This window comes from Crocodylus siamensis, chromosome 2, assembly GCF_052110815.1.
Source record: "Crocodylus siamensis isolate JL-2025a chromosome 2, ASM5211081v1, whole genome shotgun sequence".
In the NCBI taxonomy this organism is placed as follows: domain Eukaryota; kingdom Metazoa; phylum Chordata; order Crocodylia; family Crocodylidae; genus Crocodylus; species Crocodylus siamensis.
The window spans coordinates 266,155,696-266,180,924 of NC_143396.1; the positions used below are offsets into that span (position 1 = coordinate 266,155,696).

A 25,229-nucleotide genomic window follows, 5' to 3' on the forward strand; every position below is an offset into this window, starting at 1 on the left:
GAAAGAGATGAAGAGGGAGACACTTGAGCAGTAATGTTTATGCATAACGGGATCACCAAGCACGCAATACAATGGAAATTAATCTGTATCTGGAGGTCTACCTGGAGGACAAGTCTGCTAATAGTAAAGCTTTGAGTAAATTTAAAACTCAAAGGATATTGTGTGTGGAGGAGAAAGTGTGTAAAGGGATGAAAACATTTCTTTGAAAAATTCTTGAGCAGTCAAAAGACAGAGTACAAACTTTCTTACTTGGCAGTGGGAACATCAGCAGATCAATAAAACACTCACCTACAAAAAATGAGAATATTAGGCTGAAGGATTTAAGCCAGGTTATTTTGGTGTTATCTTATTTTTAGTATTGAATGCCTTAAAATTTTAAGGAAGTCCAGACCTGACCTAAACTGCAGGGCTATGACTCATTTCCAGGAGAACCCTAAATAGTGTGCCTTCCAGATACCAAAAGGAATAGATCCTCTGGAACATACAGCTGCTTTTTTGTTTAATTTCTAATGCCTCCAGAGTAATTACCCTCTAAATGATTGTTCCAGCTGGTGAACATACAGTCACAGCCAAGCCTTCATCACCCTAATCACCTCTCTCACCAAGCAATGGCAGAATATCTGGTTTACATATGTGCTTCCCATCCCACAGAGTCACTGATAATGCAGAGCTATAAGCAAAGCAGAGTGCATCCAGAACACATTAACCCAGTCTGACTGTCAGCAGCCTGAATTTATGCCATCTTTATTACATCCTAGAAACATTAATGATGGCTGGAAGAGAGCGAATGTAATTGTATTCTATTTTTTTTTTTTTTTAAATTTCCCCTCAAATTAGTAGGTTGAAGTTGAAATGTGCTTCCTTACCAAAATCCCCTCCTTCACATTGCATCACTGTAGTTTTTTCGTGCATGCTGGGTGCCAGGGGAGGTCTTGCTGAATTCTCAAGGACCAGGGAGAAAGAAAAGAGGGTGAAAACCCTGGAAGACTTGGTTGGCAGGGAGAAAATAAAAGCATCATATGGACTTTGCTAAGGGGGGTAAAGAGAGTAAAACGTTGTGCCTACAAATCTTGACCGCTGTCTTTTTTAAATCAGAAAAGATTCCTAACACACTTTATGCCCAGCACCTAGCAGAAATCTAAACTGCTCCAAACTTGCCTGTGAAAATAAGTGATCTTTACAGTAGGATGAAAATTAGAGTCTCTCATTTATAAATATGTTTTCAGGCTTCAGACCATCTCTGAGACGAGAAAGAATTTTTAAACCTTCCAATGATGAATTAAAGGACATGTTTAAATGTTCAAATATTCATAAATAAATACCACAATACTATTTCTGAATGCCTTTGAAATGCACACAATGAGGGGTTGACATGCCCAACAGGTGGACTTTTCATTTCTTAAGGCAGGGCTGTCCAAATGCTGGCCTGTGGGCTGCATGTGGCCCTTGAGCTCATGCTCCAAGCACCACTTCCCGCTTTGCTCTCTAGATTGGGGCAAGCCATTATTTGGGGTGGAGGGCCGCTTACTGAGTTTTGGGAAGCCGTTGAGGGCCACGTGACAAGCAGCCAGGGGCAGATAAATATTCATTTTCTAAATTTTTAGAGGCCAAGTGGGCCAGATAGAATGGCCTGGTGGGCCACATGCAGCCTACATTTTGCCCACCCCTGCTCTAGGTGCTGTGGGCCAGAGTCCTCACCCTTGCTCCTACAGCTTCTGCTGTCTGCTCACTCATCTGGGTGAGGGGTGGAATGGCCTGTGGGGCTGAGAAACCCTGTGGTCAGGTGGTTCAGGGGGAACTGGGGTCTCCACACAGAACTAAAAATGCTGGCACAGTGCAGTGGGAATTGCCCACCACATGGCAGGGGGGGTAGCTCAGGCGGCTCTCACAACACAACAGATGCCCATGCAGTGTGGAAGTGGCAAGGGCAAGGGGAGAGGCAGCCTCATGCACCTAGGGTGTATGCAGCTCCCATGGCATGTTGGCGGGTGGGATGCGACACCACCTGCCGCCTCTGGACACTTAGAAGTTGGACCACCCTGTCTTGAATGATCAGATTACTTATGGTCAACACTAGAATTTTCCAATATGACGACTCTTCTGCATGCATGGATTGATAGGCAAGACTGAATAACTTACATCAGAAAAAAAAAAGTGTCAGAGATTAGAGATTAATTAGTCTCTCAGTTTTCTTTGCCTAGTAGGGTTAATTCATCCCTCAATTATGTGCACACAGTCCCCCAGGCACAACAGGATCTGCACACTTACCAATAGACACTCCTGATATGAAATCTAGACCTTGCTGAAGTCAATGAAAGAGGTACTAGAAAGATAACTAGAACTGGAAATTGTAAAATGTAGACATGATAAACAAGTTGACTGCAGATAACAACTCTGAATCGTGGTATCATGAATTGATTCAGTTTAAATTAAATGTAAGCTTAAAAATACATACAAAAGGTTTAAATTCCAAAGGGCAAAACTTCAGGAAATTAAAAGAAATTAAGTGAAGTCAGCTGAACTGAAGAACTCAAAGACACTTCTTATGTGGAAGAGAGAAAAAAATTGAGGGAAGAGTATGTGTACTATTAAGATAATAGTAGAAAGAAGAGAGCCCACAAAGAATTGAAAAAACACACTGTTCAAAGAACAATTTTAGGTCTGGAAGCATAGGAATAAAATGACAATGTTCAGACGTAATACAAAGCACAATAAAAGGTTCTTCTGCCATATAGACAACCAAGCTGCCAAGCAGTGAGAATGAAGTTGACAATGAAGATAACCGACACATGGCCCCCAAATTAAATGAAATCATCTTCCCCAGTTTTCAATAAAGATGATAATGCCACTTATAAGGCAAAGGCAGGATGGCTACGAAATGAGGATATAGAAATGAAAGTTACCACATTTGGGGTGAAACCAAAACTTGAAGAGTATAATGCTCTCACACTGGCTAATCTCCATCCCAGAAATGTGAAAGAACTGGCACATGGAATTACATTGATAGATCTATGTTGGCAGAGGATCCACATCACTGGAGGATAGCAGATGCAATATTTATATTTAAAAGGAAAGAGGTGTTTTAGGCAACTTCACATCCATTAGTCGAAGCTGAATAGCCCACAGAGCTTTAGAACACAGTTTTCAGGAAAGAATAACTAATAAAGACAAGGAGACAAAAGGAAAATGGGTTAAATGACCATGGGTTTACCTAAGGATACCAGATCACTTTTCTAATGAACGAAAGCTATCTTTTTTCTAGACAAGGGAAGCAAGGCAGACTCATCTATACAGACTTTACTATTACAGCATTTGATACCATGAGGTAAACTGGGAGAAATGGGGATTAAAAGGGACTTGCTAACTGGAATGACAGTGCTCATGTTGAAAGGACAAGTAGAAGGTTGCAGAGATTCCTAGTGGAGTTTCTGAAGGATGATTTTGTGACCAAGCTTGGTTGATATTTTTCATTATGACCCAGGAACAAAAAGTAGGCACAAAGATGGAAAGAGTTGTCAATACAGAAAAGGATGCCAATATCAAACAGGAAGTACTGAGATACCTTGAGCACTGGCGCAACGCAAATGAGATGAAGGTCAAGAGCATCAAGCACGAGGTCATGCTCTTTGGGGCTAACAAGAATATTTCCTATAAACAGGAGGTTCATTAGTTACAAACAAGACAGAAGGGGGTGGGGGTTAGCAGCCAACCACAAGATAACTATATGCCACCACTGTGATGAAACTGTGAAAAACATACAGAAGCAAACCTAGGACTTGTTAGTCATGTTTTTACTGAAAATAAGAAACCATTAGGCAACTGCAACTGGTGAAACCTCATCTGAAGTGATGTGCACAATTCTAGTCAAGAAAAAAAAGGCTTCATACTGGAACAGGTGCAGAAACAGGGAATGGAGCATCTATCCTATGAGAGGAGACTAAGAGAGCCTGGCTTGTTTAGCCACACAAACCAAGGGGCCTAACTAAATTCTGCAGAAATGATGTGGACAGCAACGGGGGGTGGAGCACAGAGGGAAAAGAACAAGCTCAGCTAACACACAATGCCAGCACAATAACAAATGGGAACAAACTGGCCAACAATAAAAATGAGTCAGGAAATGAGAAGGCCCATAACCACCATAAAAGCAAAGGTCTGGAGTAATACGAGTAGCTGGGGCAAACACCAACTGGTTTTAAGATGGTACGTGATCAGTTTGTGAATGGGATTATGTGACATCGCTGCTTCCACCAGCAAGAAAGGACTTGATAACCCAGGAGATGCCTTTTCAGTTCCATATTGCTATATTCACACTGTTCACATAACAAAGTAGACTTTGACCAGTTGCAATTCTCAGCTGAATCAAAGGATTTTAACTGCTTTCTGGTAAGGGTTTACCACAGTCATTAATAAAATAATACAGCTACGCAAAACAGAAGATCTAAATTGAACAATCGTAGGTTCCAAATGACATCTTTTCAAGCTTACATTCCACTGAAAACAGAGTGCCAGGTAGTACATGGGCAAGAGGAAAAGACCCAACTCAACACAAGGGCATGCTGAGAGAAGGCAATTTGGAAACCTAGGTTCACCTAGATTTCCTGTGACCCTCAACTCTCTTACCAATCACTTTAACCAAAGCAGCTGGTTTGGTTACCATATAGAGAAGGAAAAATCATACCACCATGTCTGGCTCAATCCCCAGGCTGTACTTATCTTCTGCATCAGTGTCCCTTAAGGCAGAAGCCTGCTTACATGATTTTAAGGAAGATGCACCAATTTAAAGGAACATCTGCCAAGTTCTACTCAAAATTCTCTTTAAATTCAGCCATTTTTGTAATACCCTAATTAGCAGTAGTTTCAGGTACTGGTCCCCAGTGCCTGTGGCTTTACAGTAACATTTCCCTCCCCCCGGCCCCCACCATCCCCTTGCCCTGTGTGAAAAGCCCACACAAACAGGAAAAACTGACTTCTTATATAGAGGCAGTGAAATGGTCTATAAACAAAACTGCTCTCAAAGGCAACAATTAAATAAACTGAAAAGGACAGCATGAAACGGCAATTTTTCTCTAATCTTTTCAGTTTACAGTAACTAAGAACAACTGTCAGAGCAGTACTTCAGATATTCTCAAAGAATTGGGATCTATAAGCTGATGGTGCCCCCTTCAACAGGCATCAGATGCAATTACACTTATTATTTATAAGTTAATTAGCAGAGGCAGAAAGAAAAGATATTAAATCAAAAAGTAAACATGGACTATAAAAGGCAGAATTGCCTAGCATACCCACTGGGTGACAGAGGATACTGGAAGACCTCATGTAGCTCAGCCTGGTCTTTATCAAGCTCTACTCCACAGGTGTGCAAAATACAGCCTGTGGACTGGATCTGGCCCACAGGGCCCCTAAAAAAATTAATATTTCTCTGCCCACCCGGGGCCAGGGCAGTGCGCTGCCCCCTGCCTGTACCACGGGGCTGGGTGGCACCGGGTGTGAGCGGGTAGGGAGCCAGTGGGAGCACAGGGCCTGCACCCGTGTCCCAGGGCCAGTGCCAGTGGGGCCCAGAGAAGGGTGGCAGAAGCATGGGTCCCAGCTGGCAGGGGCTTTATGGAGCCGGACCAGCTCCCACCTGCCTGCTGGTGCACCCCAGCCTGGCTCCACAGACCCCTGCCAGCCTGTGCCCTGCTCTGGGCCCCACCAGTGCTGGCCCTGGGACATTGGTCCCAAGACATTGAGACATTGGACCCAAGATGGTGACCAGGGGGAGGGGCACCTATCACAGGGTGGGGCTACCCATGTGGTGTTCAACAGCCTGCTAAAAAACTGGGTAAGCAGCCCTCCGCCCAAAACAATTGCCCGCCCCTGCTCTACTCACTGTCTCTAAACCCAGCAGCAGAATTCACTCCCAATTCCAGCATCTGCTCTTTCCTCATTGGCCTTTAGCACCCCAACCCAAATTGTCATGTGGGATTGCTGCAGACCATTAGCATTGATTTCTCCCCTCAGCCTTCTCAGTGACCTCCCTGCCCTAGTTTCATTGATGCACTTGTTGATCTTCTCCTAGCTTGGCTTATCTCAGTCCTCAACTCTTGCCACTTTCCCTCTCCAGCAAACTCCTTCCTATCCCAGCTGCCCCCCAACACCCTTTAACCCTCTCTGCTTTTGTGCTGTATAGCACAGCTTGCAGAGGTCCCATGACTAAGCTGACTTCCTTCACTACTGTGTCATACTCTTTAATTTTATCATCTCACTAGCTGAACATTCTCACTTCTCCAGTTTAACTGAACCCCATGACCACAATCCCAACTGCATTTTCTCCATGTCTAACTTTCATTTGACTCCTCCTACCCTTCTAATTGTTCCTTCAGCTTGTCCTTCAAAGATTCATCCTCATTTTCCCTTCAAACCTTTTTTCCCCTCCCGCTCTATTCTTTATATCTCAGTAATCTAATTCAGAAATTCAACTCCAAATCTCAGTGCAGATGGCTCAAAGATCTACCGCTCTATTTCAGACCTTCTGGTTAAACTTAAAATTTTGGCCATTCTCCCTGACATCTCCTTAGGTGTTTGTGTCATGCTGTGTTGGAGGTGACATGTCTTTCCCCAGCCTTTTCACACTTCTCTTGATCACTGAAAATAACCTGAGCATCCTGCCTGCCCCTCAGCATCATCTGGGTCCTCACATCCAAGTTAAGTCTTGATGACTGTTCCTTCATTATATGTATGATGTGGTCTTTCCTGTCCACACTCCAACTAAAACTCTCACACTGGTGCCCATCACCTCATGTCTCAATTACTGTAATATCCAATTCTCTAACCTTGACAAAGGCAAGTGTGCCCAGCTCACGTTCATCCAGAATGCTGATGCAAGGATCATTTCCCTAGCCTATTGTTATGCCACATCACCCCTCTTTATACAACCCTCTATTCACTCCCTCTCAATCACAACAAATAAGGTCTTTCTGTCCCCTTCAAAGGGCTTTCCAACCTATACCCTCCCTACCCCACAACTATTCAATACTAAGTGATCATCTTGCAGCTGTAACATAACATCAGAAGTGTAAGTTTGAATTGATCCATCTCCCATCCTGCCCCACAAATTAGGTAGGAGCTCCCTACAAATCATCACAAAACTGCCTTGTTACAGACAAATCTCTCCTTAAGAACTCCCTTTTGCTGTGATGCTTACACAAACTTCACAGCAGTTACAGCAGCTCAGATCTCTGTTGATCATGCTAATCAGTGTTATCTCATTGTTGCATTGAAATTCTGATGTGCCCTTATCCATCTGTTGGCTTTTGTCTTATACTTAGGAGGTAAACTCTGAAGCAGGTCCATCTTTTTTTAGCTATGTTTGGACAGCTGGGGTCCTGATCCGTAACTGGGCCTCCTGTGGCAATACAAATAATAAATAATAAAGGAATGTAACCCACGCTCTCACCGTACGGCTCTGTCACCATTCAGTGACTTGTGACACTTTCACAAAAACTGTTCATTTGTTTTACACCAGGGACCAAGAATCCATAATGAAAATGCCACATCCTGCTCTCAGCCAAAGACCAAATAGATGCCTTGCCTTAGATAAGCATCCCAGTAAAATCAGGACAGGCAGCTTGGTAAGGCAGAATGGAAAGTTTGCTCTATCGTTGCTGACACTTCATTTACTCTGCAGATAGAGGACCTCAGACTCCAGGGCTGTCAATCCAATACCTGTACGTTTTCAGTGAAAAATTTAAGTCATAAAAAGGGAGCCCATTTTGTGACAAAACTCGGTTCAGTTAGCTCTCTAATTGGCAGCCCATACTTACTGTCAGACTAAACACACATACTGAAACTTTTTGTGCACACACACTTGAAACTTTCAAGCTAAATGCCAATTTCCAAATTCCACATGCAAAGCTCTTTTCTTATTAAAATCAAAAGAGGCGAAGCAGCTTCCACTTTAATTTACTGCAAGATCCTAATAGGCTATTCCAATGACGGAGAACTCAGGAGAAGGAATGTTATATTTAATGAGGATTTTTAATGAACTGAATAGTAGACAGGAACAGAATACAACTCCCTTCTCCCTGGCATTTTATACCTGTTCAAATCATTGAACACAGAATAACTGAATTGAAAACTTACAGTAACTGGGAAGAAAAGTTCCCATAGATCAGGTTAATGGTGTACACAGTAGGTTTCTATTTAAAAGCAAAACTGCGTGCTTCCTGATGGGAGTTGGTGAACGAGTTCCTACAGATGGTTTCTTTTGACTGGTTCCAGCAATGAAACACAAGCATGCTCCACTGAGCCAACAATTTACACAAGAACCCAATCTATACTTAATGCAAAGCTGTCAAATTCTTGATTCTCCTGTTACTGAAGGGGAAAAAAAGACTATACAAAAGACTGACAGGATATGTAGATACTTCTGACTGTTCTTTCCTTTCCTTGGTTCCTTGTTCCCTTCTAAACTCATCCCTCCTCTTCCTCTAGCTCTACTGAACTGAACAAGAGTGCTAAGCCACCAATAACGTTCTCTTCCTCTTCTCCTACCCATTTGCTTATCAGCAGTTCACAATCCTCTGAACAGCCAAACCATCCCTTCTACTTGTCTAGAAACAGGAAGCAACTGAGGTGTGTGACCCAGCTGGCCCCTATTAAAGATAATGTTATCAGAGTTCCGATTGTTCCTGTCTGCATCTGGTGTTGGGAGGAAATAATACACTTGTTGGGGCTGGAATATGGGATGTTGAAAACGATGAATCTGCTTGTACACACACAACTTCAACTATATGTTGCTTTAAATACAGGGCTCTTTGACATCATTGTAAGTGGCTATTAATTTATTATTCTTCCCCAAGGCCATTATTGGGGAAGCAGAGGAAGATAAAAATGAAGATCTGTATGCACGTAGTGACCTGGCAGCTGACTCCAGTTGTCAGCAAGGTCTGATGTATTGAGTACCTTCACGTTGCAATGAAGTTTAGCTGCTAGAAAACAGGAAATGTCACAGGATCTACATGTATAAGTTGAATTGCTGAACTCCAGGCCATGTCCTTTAAAAAACAAAAAAAACAACACAACCAACTTAAAACAATGGAAGCCTCCTTCATACCCACTTCCTACCAAGCAGAGACCTATAGTGCAACACACTCTCGTTGGTCACAAGTACCAATACTACAAAAGGGAACTTTGTTCCGTGTAACATTTTTTGATAAAATACTACAGTTATAATTGGTCTAACTGTGCAGCACCCAAACTAAAGCACAATAAAATGTGCTCTGAGGCACTGGGACTACAAAACCATGCAAAATAATTACTACAGTCATACTGTAAGGGCCAGATGAGAGCAAACTGGACCCTAGTCTAATTCATGGGGAATTAAATTGGTGGTTTCCAATTCATGAACACAACATAGCGCCTCTAACAGGATGTGTGTAAAGTGTAATGGATTGCACCATTCCCCCTGCCATTACACACCTGGGTGAGAGAATGTTCCCAGGAAACAAAGCAGCTATTCAACATGCAGCCCAGGAGTCACAGAACAAAATGAGACTGAAGGGAAAAAATGGAAACCCTCCACCCCCCAGGGATTTTGGGGTTTGTTTTTTTTAAATTGTTTCAGTTTTCACTTTTGTACCTCTCTACACAGACCCCTATACCTATAATATAAAACAGACAAAGAAATAAAAGAGAAATGAAGCCACCCGCCCTGCCTTGGAACATTTCATGTGCCTTCAGCATTGGCCTTCAAGTCAGAACAATGATGCAGCTCTCTGCCACTAAGCACAGGATTTCAGTTTTAAGTGATTGTGATGATTAAAACCCTGCAAGTTTCCTTAGCTTTAAATCTATTTCTCACCTGTTTTATTTCTTACAATTTGACTGAGTGGTGCGTCTCACTGCAGTAGAAAATAATCTATGCTCCTGTAAACCCTGTCCTCAGTTTTCATACATAGTACTGTCCAAATAAAGCCAGTCAAGACCAAAATTCTTCCTCTCAAATGCATTCCTTCTACCCACAATACCTCCAGATTTTCACCACTAGATACCTTAACAGCCTGAAACACCATCCAGTGACATCACTGTTCAATACTTCTTTGAAGATTTTAGCAACAGGAACCAAAATGATTCCATCACTTTTAGCCTGCAGGCCTCACATTTCCCCTCAGTCATTCTCTCCCTCCCTGCTTTGCCACTGTTAGCCCTCTAGAAAGCTGTGGCCTGGTATTTTAAAACACCAATAATCCTCCCTGTATAAACCAGTCTGCTGCAACTCTGTACACGTGAAACCTGTTTATGTAAATAATTTAATACACTGTCTAAGCAGCTACGTGCAGGATATGTTTGTTTGGCCTGTACTTTCTCTGCATTGCCAGCACTGAAGTTATGCGGGGACTTACCTTTCTCTCTAAACCTTTTCCTTCCCTTTTTACTAATAAAAAAGCCAAACAACACATTATCTACGAAAATCAAAGTTATTCATATGAGCTATAATGAAACGGCTCTCCCCATCTAAACAACCACTAGTCCTCACAATTTTACTTACGTGTTTGGGTACAGACCCCTAATGTCTACACAAGGAGTGGGAAGAATACATCCTGCAAGCTAGATCCCTCCTGCCAACTGATTAGATCCAGCCTGTGGGCAGGTGCTTACTAGGGTTATGCAAAGCTTTGGTCCGCGATATGATTCAGCCAAGATTTGGCCCGATTTGGGGGCCAAATCTCCAAATCTGAACCAGGAGACCCTTTAAATTTCTCCAGATCGATTTGGAAAAAGAGTCGGCGATTCAGACAGACACAGTTTAAATGTTTTTCTATATACCTCATGGTACCAGGTGGCTCATCAGCGCTGTGATGGTGGAGCTGATGGAGCATCCCACAGGAGTGGGGGTGGGGGTGGGGGGTGTCCCCAATGCACTCAGCAGCAGACCTGGAAGCAGACCAGAAGCGCTCCCAGTCCATTTCCAGGTCTGCCAGGGACCACACTGGGGGGATCCCTCCACACTCCCATGGCTCAGCAGCTGGTGCCTCCTGGGTCCGGGGGGGGGGGGGCACGCAAGGTCCCCCCACAGCTGATCACCAAGCCAGGGAGTTGCGGGGGGCAGGGGGGAGCAGACACCTGCATGCTCCCCAGAGGACCTAGAAGTGGACCAGAGATAGTTCCGGCCCACTTCCGGGATTGCCGCTGAGCACGCGGGGGCCCCCCTGCACTCCTGTGGGATGCTCCAGCCACCCCAGCATCGCAACGATCGTGAGCTGTGCCTGGTACTGAGGTATGTAGAAAAAACATTTAAAGCTGTGTCCATGTCTGAATCGCCGATTCCCGAATCAGCATCAAATCTTCAGATTCAGAGTTAAAAGAATCAAAAAACTGGGGACAGTGATCTGAATCAACAAATTGAATCACTGTTCCAGATTCAGGCTGAATCTGAATCAAATACAGCCCTTTTTGCACACTTCTAGAGCCCACCAATTCATTATATACAGCCCACGGCTGCCGCCTCAGTGCTCTGTATGGGGTTGAGCCCTGCCTGTTCCTGCCCAGGGCAGCCCACACTGCGCTCCCACCCACACCTGCCAACAGCCCCAGCCCTGGCCAGCACACATAGCTTCCTGACAGAGCTGCAACTACCCAGGTACTGCTCAACTCCCCTCCCCCGCACCTCCTGCTGTGTCACTCTGGCAGCAGGCAATGCAGCGAAGTGGTGGGAGCCGTGGAGATGCCTGCCAGGAACTGCATACCCAGTCATTTGGGGAGGGGGAGGGGGGGAAGCTGCTGATGGAAGGTTCCTGCCCCAGGATGCAGGGCTCCAGCTCCTGACAGCCTCCCACCCACTTCACCCACCTGGCATGATGAGCAGCCACCTGTGGGGACCCAAGCGGGTGGAAGGTGGCTAGGAGCTGAAGCCCCTATACTGAGGCAGGAGCCACCTGGCTACAGCTTCCTCCCACCTGACTGGACATGTGGCACACAGCACGCGTCCCCATGGCCACTGTCGCTTCCCCACGCTCCCTGCTGCCCTCAGCTCCACTGGGAGCAGCCCTACTGAGAAGCTGTGCACACTGGCTGGGTCTGGGCCATCAGCAGACAGGTGGGAGCATGCTGCAGGCTAGCACATGTGGGAGCGGTGGGCCTCAGCCTCGTGTGGAACACTACTGGGTCAGCCACAGGCTGGACTGGAGGAAAAGGTGGTGGGCCATACCTGCGCTGCACCATACTGCCCAGGCAAGCTCTGCTGCATGCACCCCCTGCCCCACCACTCCCAGCTTCTCCGTTATAGTAGATGTTTAATTTTTTAGTATACAATACATTTTTATCTATAAATTGTTAAAATGATGCATTCTGAAAGATTGTGTGGGGCCCTGAACAGTTCAACAAAACTCGTTAAGTGGCCTGCCAGCTGAAATATATTGTGTCCCCCCCACCCCCGTCTACACACTATGGTACGGATGTTGGGCAAATGATGCAGGGCAGGTCCGTGCTAAAGGATCATGCCATAGAGCACTGCAGGGAAAACGGTCGTGACTGCTCTGCATGTACTTAGACCCAAAAAGAGATGTCACGTAGCTGGTTTAGAGGGGTGTTGCTCCCTTAAAACAGCAAGCTTACTGGCATGAATCCAGAACCATGCTGAGGCAGTTACATTATGCTTCAGGGGGGAGTGCAAGCAGGCCGGGTGCATAGTGCTTCCCTGGGGTGTTCCCTAGCTTTCCTTACCTGTAAAAGGAAGATGAGGGTCATGCATTAACAAGTGTAAGACACTAGTATCATGGTAATGGAGACTATATGAACACCTGGGGCACAGCTATGCTTTTACATTAAAGTGCAGTTCAACTCTCCATCCAATTCCCATCTTACATTTTACCTACCGTAGCTGATGTTCCTTTCCTGGGATTTGCTGTGGATGCCTTTTGCAAGTACAAAATACAGATGCTTGATTCAAATAGCATTTTGAGCCTTGCCTTTTAGCCAAGTTTTTTTCATTTGGTTTTGTTTTTATGTTTAAAATTAATTTTCTTCCTTTCCACCTTCCTCTGTTGTTCAGAGGTATGTGACACTTACAATGCACTCAAATACCTTCTATGCTAAATCAAAGGATTAAAAAAAAATTACCCAGATTTTCCATCGGGGGGGGGGGATTTGTTTTTTTTTAAAACTAGAACCCTTTTTCATTTTTTAATGAATCACCAATTTTTAGAGGGAACTGATGGGAAACTACAAATAATGCTGTATTAAAATGGTTGTATTAAAATGATGTTTTGTGCTTTTGCAGGATTTATCATTTTGTAGCTTTTCTGTTAAGAAACATGACATAGAAACTGCTTTTAAGGCTCAAGTTAAACAGTTAAAACTCTCTAAACTGGGACACGGGTACATCCAGCACTTTTCATTTCAGATATCGTCTTACAACCAGGGATCCAAGTTTTCTGTTTGCTGCAGAAAAACTTGGATTTTCTACTTCAAAGGAGAAAAACCCAGGAAACTGCCAGCCTGCAAGGGACTACTTGAGGCTGGGGGGAGCAGGACAAAGGGGGAGTCACGTGTATATGTGCATGTATATGGCAGCTAGGCACTGTAGTGGAGAGCAGCTCCCTCCAGCTAAGTCTATGTTGGGAGGGAGAGACAGGTGATGCATCAGGGGGACCAGGGGAGGGGGCATGTACCCCCCACCTAGATTTCTGCACCCACAGCAGGACATGGGGCTGCAGCCTGGCTGGACCAGCTCCAGGCAGGAGCTGCCTCCACAGCCCATCAGGCAGGACCTGGTACAGAAGGGAACACTGAACTGCCATGGCCGCCAAGGTAAAGTGCAGCAGCACAGATCTGTGCCCCCCACTACTGCTGGGTAGGCAGGCGGAACCTCACTTTTGCAGCTATGGTAGCAGAGCACTCCCTCTTGTGCCAGGTCCTACCTACTTGGCTGTAGAGGTAGGTCCTACCCGGCGCTGGTCTAGCCAAGCTGAAGCCCTACGCCCCACTGTGGCCGCAGAATCTGGGGTAAGGGGGCATGTGCCCCCCACTGCCCTTCCTATTACCTGAGCCCATACCCCCCTTCCTCACATACCCACCCCCTTCCTAACACACAGCTGGGGCAGCTGTGGCTTGGGAGTGAAAGGCAATGGTATGGGCCGGGGCAGGGCACCAGCATATTGGGGCTGCTCAGTGCCACAAAGCAGCAGCGGGGGACAGCCACAGCTGGGCTCATGTCTTGGTTAACAAAGGGGGCAGGGGAAGCTCTGACTTCCCATGAAATAAATGAAGTAAATAAAAAGACAACCCCAAAATACATAGGTATTTAAAATTTGTTTTAGTATAATGATTGAAGCACTGTTAGGCTTCTGACCTGCTTAAAAAAAATTGTAAATATATCAATAAAACAAATGAGTTACACACACACACACACACACGAGTGTTGTTTCATTTTAATCACGAAAAATGCAGATTTGGAATTTTTTAAGATTGAAGAACTTGGGATTTATTTGTTTGTTCATTTGTTTACTTATAAAAAAGTCAGAGTGAAAACCAGGATCCTTGCTTATAACTAATCCAGTTCATTTATGAAACTAGTTGAAACAATAGCAACTTTCAGGCTGGCTCCAAATTCCAATTGGTTCAGTAATAGATGCAAGTTTATACCTGCTTCTACAATGCCTGTCTTCCTTGAATGGTTTACATGCTGTAGCAGAATAGTATTCCTGGTGCAGCATGAAAGAGCTGGAACTGAGTGACCATCAAGGGACACAGACTCTTCAGGACAGGAACTTCTGCCATAGGTCCGCAAAGTCAGGCATAAAGGAGCCCTCAAACTTGACTGGGGTCCCAAGCTGCTCATGCAATACAAGTTACAACATTGTAACAGGATGAAAAAGGAAAGTAGTTACAAGGGAGACTGCCTATGTTGAAGAATCTAACACTTAACTTTAACACTAAGATAGTTGCCCATGCAGCTCCTACTATTTAAAACCCGCACAACTTTTTACCATTAGACAAATGGCACTAGCCCTCTGCCATTCCTATGGAGACCAACAGCACCAGCTCTTTTGTGCAACCTGACTTGTTCCCCTCAGGTTTGCCATCTGCCTCATTTAGTGAGCATATAGCTGTTAGTCAAGACAAGCCTGCTATTAATGCATGGGTCATATTCACTATGCAGGTCACATTTTAATGGACAAAATTTTTAAGCATCCATTTCCAGCAGGAAGGAGGGGAGGAAACATACAGTATATGCTATGGCTTTTCAGTTTTTGCCATTGAAAAATTCTCAACTTAAAGACAAGTTACCTTCAATACTAGTTTTGACAACAATTTTAAGTTACACAAGGAGCATGCTCTTCCAGCATCCCAGGTGCTTTAAGGTTTAATTAAAATGTGATGCCTTGAATATGCCCTTTTAGACTGATATAAAAGAAAACTGTTTTTATAGGTGGAGAAGCAAATCAGCAGAGTTTACTGATCTCTTATAAAGATTTTTAAAAGTTCACTTGATCACTGCTAGTTGTCCCCATTGACCGTGCAAGTAAAACACTTATTCCTGGCACTGTTAAACACATAGGCCAGGTACAGACATTACACTTCACAGTATAAGCAATCAGAAACTGGTCCATATTCATAACAGAACAGAAAATTCAGCACACAGAATAGTTTAAAAAATGGCAGAAAGTCTAAGATTTTGCATCCAGCCATAAGGGGATCTAAACTATACCAACCTAAAACTGTGCAACAAGACTAATTCTGCCTTGGGCTTTGAGTGTCTGTAATGTCATAATGGGGGAAGGCAACTAGAAATAGCTTTATTTCATGCAGTCCTTGCATATAAGCTATGGATAGAAGTCACGTATAAACTGAGTTAAGTGAGCACAAACTAGTTTCAACCTGTAATGGAGCAGAAGCTCAGTGCACATAAACTAGTTTCAAAATGTCCAAAACTGGTTTGAGAAAACCTAGTTGAATGTAGTATCAGACTTAACTGACTGAGCTCAAACTGGTTTATGGAACTTCTGTCCCAGACCCCCTCGTGATTTAAGTTAAACCAGAGTCCCCCAGCATCCCAGCATGCTCTGCAGTCCTGGGCTGGGCTGCGATCTCTCCTCCAGTAGAGGTGGGCTGGCCCCGCCCCTCTGCTTCTTAGCTGGAGTAGGGGCAGGCAGGGGCAGGGTGAGCAGCAGCAGCAGCAGCACTAGGGATATGGTTGGGGGGGGCTATGGGCAGCCCTCTGAGCCCCAGTGCCACCACTTGCCCCACAGAGGCTGTGGCAGCTCTGCCCACCCTGCTCCCATCCACAGCACTGCCCCATAACCAGGAAGAAGCTTGCACTCCCCAGGAACCCATGACAGGGGCTGCTGCCCTGCAAAGGTCGCTCCCCCCTCACCACTCGTGGCAGGTGCGGGGGCGCAGCCAGAGGCTGGCTGGTATGGCCCCCTTAGGTGAGGGGGCAGGGAGGAGTTAATTCTCCACCCCAACCCCCCAGTGGAGGAGGCGGTCTGGCAGACCCTGGCTGAGGTTCCCCAGGGGCAGAGGGACTAGAGGTGGGGGAAACGGCTCCCTAAAGTAAAGGGCCAGGGAGGCGAAGCCGGCCGGCATCTGGCCATGTCCCTGCCCCTGCAGCAGTGAGGTGGGAGTGCCTGTTCACTTGAGGCTGCTGCCCAGGCATGCTGGCTGCCTTGGGCATCCCTGTAGCACAGCTTCCCTGCAGATGGCATGCTCTGGTGCCCCCTGGCTCCTGGCCTGATTCACTGCAGGAATATGCCTGCACTTCCTGAGTTAAAAGTGAATGTCTTTTCAATTGCAAATTAGTCTAACCTGCCTAGATTAAACCAACCTGCAAAGAGTATATCAATTCAGGCTCTGGCTTTTTTAATTAAAACTAGGTCCATACATGAGAAATCCTGCACCTACATGGATCTGACTGTAGGTTTGGGGCCTTGCATTGTACTGGGAAATATCTTAGTAGCTCAGCTAAGCACCCAAAATCAGGGTTGAAACCCAACGTGAAATAAGTAAAAGTGCACGGAATGACTAAAACTGTTGCGGGCGGGGGGGCAGGAAGATAGATTATGCACATTAGTAACTGCAACAATATATCTTTAAAAACACTTTCCCTTTAGTACTGATAGTTTAGTTACCTCCTCTATAAATAGAACAATCCAGAGTTGATTGCAAGAAAGATTCTGCTCTCAATTAGTAACCCCTCGCAATGGAAGGAGGAAAGAGCACCAAAATGTGCTATGCTCCAACTAACAGATAACACTAAATAGCATCTCACGTTGTCCACTTGTAGCAAGTCCAAGAAACAAAACTGAATTAACAAATCATTGGGAGGTCAAAATAAAATGATGACACTCAAATACTGCTGGCTCAGAAATACATACATAAGACTGACTGAAGGGAGACTGCAGTTCCTCCAGTTCCAGAGAACAATGGTGACTTGTCATCTTTGCCAGTGGTAGATGGTGGCTGACAGCTGTATACACCAAAGAAGGGTATAAAACAATGACCCATGAAAACTAGAAGCTTTCTTTCAGAGACAGTACACTGATATATATAGAGATATAGATATCGATATATAAAGGAAATAAAAGGAAGGAAGATTACTTCAGATACTCTGAAAACTACTTCAGCAGGGCAACTGAGACACTCCTTATAACTCAAAGACCCAACTGTAGGTCTTCAAAAGGAGAACTCCCACAGAACCACTACAAATTTGTGTAGAGTCAAAATGAATAGGCCCTAAGCCTGCAGCGAACTCTTTGTGGGGACAGGACCCAGGTGAAAGAATATGAAGCCAGCACTCTTTAAGAGGACTCAAGCTATAGGTATTAAACACTATGCCTAACATCATGTTAATGGCCTCCTTGACATTGCCATCGCTTCTCCCAAGGAGCATACACAAAGCCTCCAGTGAAGATTTCTGAGCATTAGAACACCCTTTTTCACTTTCCACAACATAGCAGAAAACATGGGAAAGGGTCTAGACTACCAATACAGAGAAAGGATTTTTGGAGGAATGCATTTAAAATAAACATGCTAGTACCAAAACACTGAACTCCAAGAGCCCACACTGCAAAATACCAGCAGTGCAAAAAAGCTAACTAAAGTTCTTGAGTTCACTAAAATGGTTCTAACCACAAGGACACTTTGATAAAAAATACAGCCAAGTGAAACCAGAAGCATGTGCCCCTTAAAAGAACACCATTGCTGTAGGATAATCAAACACGCATAAAAAGACTGGGTAAACAGGATGTTTTCTACTGTGAGGTGAGTCAAACCAGGAAAGCCTTACCAAAGTGCTCAGGGTGGGGAAAGAGAAAGCAGTTCTACTGCATCATGTCAAACAATTATAAAGTAAACCAAGTCCTACAAAAAGGAAACACCATCTATGTACAGTACTTGGATCTGCTAATGATGCAGAACAAGATTCACCTCTTTACTGAACTTGTTTCTAGGCACCTGAACACTGGGAAAACTATTGGCAAACTGATGAGAATGGTAGTGAAGAGCAACAAAGAGCAAGCAGAAGGTTAAACAGGCCAATTCATGAGAAGAGCCTACTAATAGACGCCTGATTTTTCAAAGCTGTATAGGAGATTCAAATGGGACTCATTCCCAATTAAAATTAAAATCAGGAGCCCAAATCTTCTAGGCAAGCAGCTTTATAATGCTTAGCCTTAATACATACAGTGCTGACAAAATGACCAACGTGGGGAGACATAACAACAGAAAATCTCTTGGGTGTACAGGACCATTAGGGAAGAGAAATAGTTAAGGTGGCAAAAGACAAAAATGGTTAATTATGAATAATTGGATGAAATTTAAGAGAGGAAATGTTTGGGCTGATTAGCAGGAAGATTTCTTGGCAGTGAGATGTTTTAGGCTATGGAACTCCCAAAGAAACTGACTAAAACATTCCAAATGATGGGGTTAAGCTAGACTGAACAATAGAAAGTTGTACAGTAGGAAGCAACCCCCAACAGCAGGGAAATGGACTGGCTGACCTTCCATTATTATGGATTCTCTTTTTATCTTTTATTCTGCCTACAGTGCAGGCTTGAGGCAAGTCCTTTTACCGTTAGATTCTTATTTCACCAGAACTTTCACTTCCCATTAGCTCCAGCCCATGGATGTGGGAGCAGGTCCGTCCCTTCATATGCACAGAGCCCCTTCTGGAACTAGGTGGTCAAGACTCCATCTGCTAAGCTCTGACCTCTGCACGGTTTGCTGTTAGAGGTTCCAGAGAGAAAGGAGCTGAACTTGAAGACCAGCTCCTGTTTTAGAAAAATGACTGAAGCCCCTCTCAGGTTTGAGGCCAGAGACATTTGCCATTTATTTAAAGCAGCCAAACCCATGATCTGAAATGTTTATTTGACTGCTTCTATAGAAATATTTCATCCTTGCTGCAAGAGAGACATGTTTAATAAATCTGTACTGATATTTAGCAAGTATTTATCCAGCTCAGCCATGCTGTATTCTCTATATAGCAGGTGGCAATGTATTTTAATGAAATAATAATAATAAAAAATTATAGACATATTGTATTTAGAATTCACCCCACTAACTTGCCAGTAGCTAGTTAAGTGCCAGCTTGTAATTACTCAAGAGCTAACTACAATGGAAAAATAGCTAATAAAAATCTATTCTGATAAGCACCATTTTCTGTGTCTTACTCCATGCCTCAAATTGTTTTCCTTGCACTCATTACAAATGACTGGCCAAAAACCCCAGTTCACTGGTTAGAAGGCTGCAGTGCCTCTCTCTATTAAACCATTAAAAAGTGACCTGATTTAGTATTGAGCAAGTTAATGGTTCTTTACAGAGCATGCACTTAGTCCCAGTACCAGCACATGGGAAACACCCTGTGCAAACACAACCAAATTTATTTGCTGCCTGATAAAATCTGAGAGGCACCTTTGGCTCTAAAAGTAACTAAGCAATGAAGATTAAGGAATGTGCACTTGATTTGTAGGACGTCCTAACTCACACGTGTCAGCATTGTGCAGGGCACCTCCATCTGACAGAGACTGCCAAGACAATTCCCAGAATAATCAGTGCATCTTACTGCCAGTTATCCAACTTCCAATTCTCCCCCGCACCCCATGCAAATAAAGAGAATGCAGAAAGCTTATAACTGATGAAAAAGGAGAACAGGCTCATCAAGATAATTTCAAGTTCCCTAGATTCACCAGCCCCACACAAGCTAGGCTGTAGCACAGCAAATTTACAACTAGATTAAAATGAAGTGCTGTGTGTAAACCACCTCAGAGCAAAGGCTAACCACTAGCTAAAATAAAGCTTGGCTGTTACGCTGGATGGAAAGAAAGTGAAACGTGAGAAACAGCCCCAGGAGCTACCATCACAGAAATACATACTGTTAACCTACTGATGCTCGTGTGAAAGCTCAGAGCTGGTGCTGCAAAAAAAAGCAGCTGAAATGATCAAGCCCCAGCGGAAGTGAACAACAGGTGCAGTCTTTCAGAAAGGCCTTTTGTAACAGAGGCCGACTGAAAACTTGAGGCAGCCCAGTCCAATTCTATTACCAATCACAGCCACAGACTCCAAAAGAGCTATACATGTAATGAGTGATGCTGAAGGACAGGAGATGAGGAAATAGAGAATAACTTTCCTCTCCCTTGCTTAGAGGCTACCAAGGAGAATTCCCGGTAAAAATTCACTGAGTGAGAATTTCCATTCTTCAGGTAGTAACCAGAACAGTCCTCCTTTTGGACCAACTCTTTTACAAAGGCTTTTCTGAAAGCCTGTTGAATATATTTCAGTCATACCTCTGTGCTTTCCCTCCGAAGTTAAGGGCTGGCTCTCTCTTTTTCGTTTTAGTTATTTCTACCCGTCTCCAGAACATGGAAGCAAGACTTCAGCATCTGATTGTTAAACAGCCCAGTGCTACTGATGATAAATGCTCATAATACTTCTGTATAAATTCCACTTATCAACTTGGGATCTACGCTGAAGTATAGAGCACCGTGGGAAGTCAGATACTTAGCATGGAGCACACATGCTGGGGAACAAGGGCTAGGAGCAAGCCAAGCTACACTGACACAGTAATACTACTATGAAACTACAGCTGAGGATCTCAAAACACACTTTCAAGAGTTAATGAAAGTCCCACAACTCTCCAGGGAGGTATTAAGCCCACTTTAGTAATGGGCAAAATGGATGCACAGAGACGTTACATGACTTGTCCAAAGTTTCCACATGGGACTAAAAACCAGGTATCCCAACTCCAAATTCTCCTGCTAAAAATGTTAACTCTGCTGTTAACAAACAAATAAAAAGCTATTATATTTTTTCTGTTTCTTTTACGTGTATCTAGATTTTAGTTGACCATTCCCTTGGAGAAGAATAAAATCCACAAAGGAGTCAGTCAGAGCCACCTGAAAGTCTTGCATTGTGTCACAAGTGTAAGAGAACCAGCTACCTTGGCAATCTGTTTTCCCCTCAGCTTTTTTTTCCTTCTACTCCAGCATGATGTAGGTCACTGAACTGGGCCATTTCTATTCCAGACTTTGGGTTTGTACTGTAATAAACCAAAGCCTATAAAAAGCAGCTCATCCACCACTTGACCTCACTCCCCTCTTTAATTTAAACTGGGCTAATGAGAAGTGATAAATTAGGTATCTACAAGCAGAGATCAAAGAACAAGAGAAAACAAGGTCCACCCCTCTTAGCTTTGAAAAAGCTTGCAAATTCTCATTCTCAGTAATTTTCAAAGCAATTTCCAAAAATATTTCTGGTGCTTCAAGGAGTTTGGTGACTTTTCAAATGAACAGCAAGAGCGGAGGGACAATCTATGGTGGTCACAGAACCTTCCTGATGAACAGAGGGAGAAATATAACCTTTCTTCAAATATTTAGAGTGCATGAAGAGTTTCAGGGTTTACCTGTTCACCTTATTTGAGGTGTTTGGTTTTGTGCACATAAAAGTCTTTTAAAGTAATCTTTTTGTTAAAGTCGGTCATATAAAAAAAATTGTCAGCAGCACAACTAAGCTCCCACGACAGACTTCCCAGTGAGCACCGTGGGAATAACAGACACATCCATCAACTCTGAAGATAATCTCCAAAACTGCAAAAAACACCCACTTATTTTGGGATTTTTATTTATATTGAGCACTGACAGCTCAATAATTAGTGCACATAAATTAATTACAGGTTATATAAAAGGTAGTTGCAGCAACAGTAGCAAGTTATAAAACCAGTTCTCTGATTTCTGTATTAATGATTTATGTTCATGTTTTCTGGAAGACAGGCAGGAAGGGATTAAAATTTAAAAAAAAAAGTCAGTCTGACCAAGGAACTATAACTAAAATCAGGCTTTTTTGCATCTTAACTACAGTATAGATCCTGATGACCTTTATTTCCAATATATTTTTTCAAATCTATGTTCCCAGGTTAGAAGCATGAGGCCACATACTCAACCTGTTGTCTACACAATCACCTGAATGGTGCCACGAAAGCAGGAGGCCAAAACCGCTGCCCTCCCAGATTCCATGGGCGCAGCTCAGCAACAGTAAGGGGGTATGGCTGTTGGTACATCTGGCTTTAATCTTGAAAATAAGCCAAAAAAAGAAAGTGGCAGCAGAGGAGACTTCAGTACAGACTAGCAGCTGAGTTACACCGAGGGTCCCAGGGTAGCTAGCACCGGTAACAACAAAGCTAGTGCAGGAAAGCTGATCTACTCCGTACATTGCACCTTCCAGATGTAGTATGGACAGAGCTAAAGCCAACAGCTCATTTTATGGCGGTCAGAACATTACAACGCAGAACATTACGAGGTTTTTACATGGCTCATATCTATCATGGCCAAACGGAACCCTCCCATGACCTAGGTCAATAACAGGCAAGCTGAAAAGTTATTGTGCAGCACTGTTTTGACAGGGTTAGAGTCCTTGGACCCCTTCACATTTAAGGGAAGGCAATGGGTTGCAACTAATTTCTAACCTCTTACATCACTATCCAAGATATCCAGATATCTTGCTGAAAACCTCCTTGCAAAGGGCTTATACAGACACCAAGGACTGCCAATACAAAAATAAGCAGGAAGAAAAAAAAAAACAACCCAAAAACATTCTAAGACCTTCCTTATGCAGAACACCAGGCACTAGAAAGGGCACACATTTATTGCTTTATAGGGACAGGGATTTCTTCTGCCATTACACTCTTTGGCTTCTATATTTAAGTCTGCTATATACAAACATTTCCCACAGAACAAGTCTCTCCCCGAGTGCTTAAAATACCTTTTCTCTTGTGACCGAAAAAAAGAGAAAGAAAAAACTTTATTTCACCCAAAGGTATCAGGGTGAACATCTCTTGTTTTTCCCCAGTTCACTAACCAACTAATTTTGCCAAGTTGTAGTTTGATTATCAGTTGGCAAGATTCATTCTTTAGCAAACTAAATATTTGTCTCCCACACTGCTAACAAGAAAGAAGTAGACAAATACAACATGAGATGTTTAATAAAGCTATTAGTTGTGCTGCACTAAAACTCGATGTTTTCCCTTTGCTGTCTCACGTGTTGCTTATTCCATCTTTCTTTATACCATTTAAAAAGAAGAAAAAAAAAAACTTTTACCTATTTAAAATTCAGCCATGAGATCTACAGAAAAAGACCAAGTAGGACCTTTACATGCTGTGAATGTCACTGAATGTGACAATGAAGACACAAATAAGCCCTGTTGAAAGCAGTAGAGCTGCATAGCCAAAGATAAAAACTATGCTGATTAAGAGAGTGCCATTCATTTAGAAAGATGTTTCAGCCAAGATTTCTATGAAATGCATTTCTAAAGTTGGGCTCCTAAATTTGTATTTATGAATGTAAATAGATGGTTTAATTTTTTTTCCAAGTAAATGGGGCATTTTCCATTGGGGTGAATGGAAACTGCAGATGCTCAGCACCTTATATAGTTGGGCTATTTATTTGGCATTTCAGATACTTCCAAGATTTTCAGACCAGGAGGAACTGTTATAATCATCTTATCTGACCTACTATACAGAACAAAGTCACAGAATTTCCCCTTGTAATTTTTCCAGAAAACCTAATCTCAAAAATAATTTCAAGCAACAAAGAATCTCTCAGGCTATCAAACAGATGTTGCCAAATGAAGTGGATCAGCTGTGGTGGGATGTCTCGCTAAGAAGGAAAAGCTAGGCTTTCTGCTTGCCAAAACACACTCCAGGCAGTCTCTTGGGCACATTTCTGAAACCATGAGACCCCAGCTTTCTCCACTCAGAGACATGCCTCAGAGATCCCCTGGCTTGCCCAAGTGCAGAACCTCAGCTTACTCTGCTTAGAGAGAGTTACCTCAGAAAGTCTCCAAGGTCTCTCTTTGAAAGAGGAGTAAGCCAGACAGGTGCTCCCAAAGGCACTAGGGGCCTGATCCTGTGCAGAAGTTTCCAGGTTGCACAGAATTAGGCACCTCAAGCTGAGGGAGCAATAGGCTGGAGAGTGTAGACAGTTCTAGGCTGCCCACACTCTTGCATCATAAAGCAAACAGACATAATAAGTGGCAGAAATCATTACCACCTGTCACAGCCACAAATGTTGGGCATTTGTGGCAAGACAAGAGATATGGACCTTTGGTTGCTTGGTCTTTGTGCCACCATAAATATTTTAATGGTGGCATAAAGGTGACATCTGCTTCCACCCCCAAGTCCTTGGTAATCTGTTCAGTGGTTAACAGCTTGGAAACATGTTTGGGAACATGTTCCTTATTTCCATTGTGACTTTTTCCTACATCATATTTTAGCCATACTTTCATGCTAAAAAAAATCATCATGTATGATTTGAAGGAACTCCAAGGACAACATACTACAGACAACATAATACCCCTAGTATTATATGAGGATAACACCAGGAAGTAGTAGATAAACTGGAGGGTGGGACTAGGATTCAGAGTGACCTGGACAAATTGGAGGATTGGGCCAAAAGAAATCTCATGAAGTTCAACAAGGACAAGTGCAAAGTCCTGCACTTAGGACGGAACAATCCCACACACCAGTACAGGCTAGGGGCTGACTGGCTGGGCAGCAGCTCTGCAGAAAAGGGCTTGGGAGTTACAGTGGACAATAAGCTGAGTATGAGAGTTAAGTGTGCCCTTGTTGCCAACAAGGCTAACAGCATAATGGGCAGCATTAGTAGGAGCATCACCAACACACTGAGGGAAGTCCCTTCTATTTGGCACTGGCGAAACCATATCTGGAGTACTGTGTCCAGTTTTGGGGCCCCCATTGCAGAAA

General features: G+C 43.6%; 1 protein-coding gene across 3 annotated transcripts in view; it reads right to left on the reverse strand.

Moving 5' to 3' along the window:
* ITPK1 (inositol-tetrakisphosphate 1-kinase) overlaps positions 1 to 25,229 on the reverse strand; it is a 230,712-nt gene that overhangs the window by 119,194 nt on the left and 86,289 nt on the right. Inside the window, exon 1 of one of the 3 annotated variants that reach the window (XM_090033905.1) lies at positions 8,944 to 8,999. The exons of the other annotated variants lie outside the window; for them this stretch is intronic. The gene's annotated coding sequence lies outside the window, so the exon portion shown is untranslated. Of the gene's footprint in view, positions 1 to 8,943; positions 9,000 to 25,229 lie in introns of those variants that run through there. 3 annotated transcript variants of the gene reach the window in all.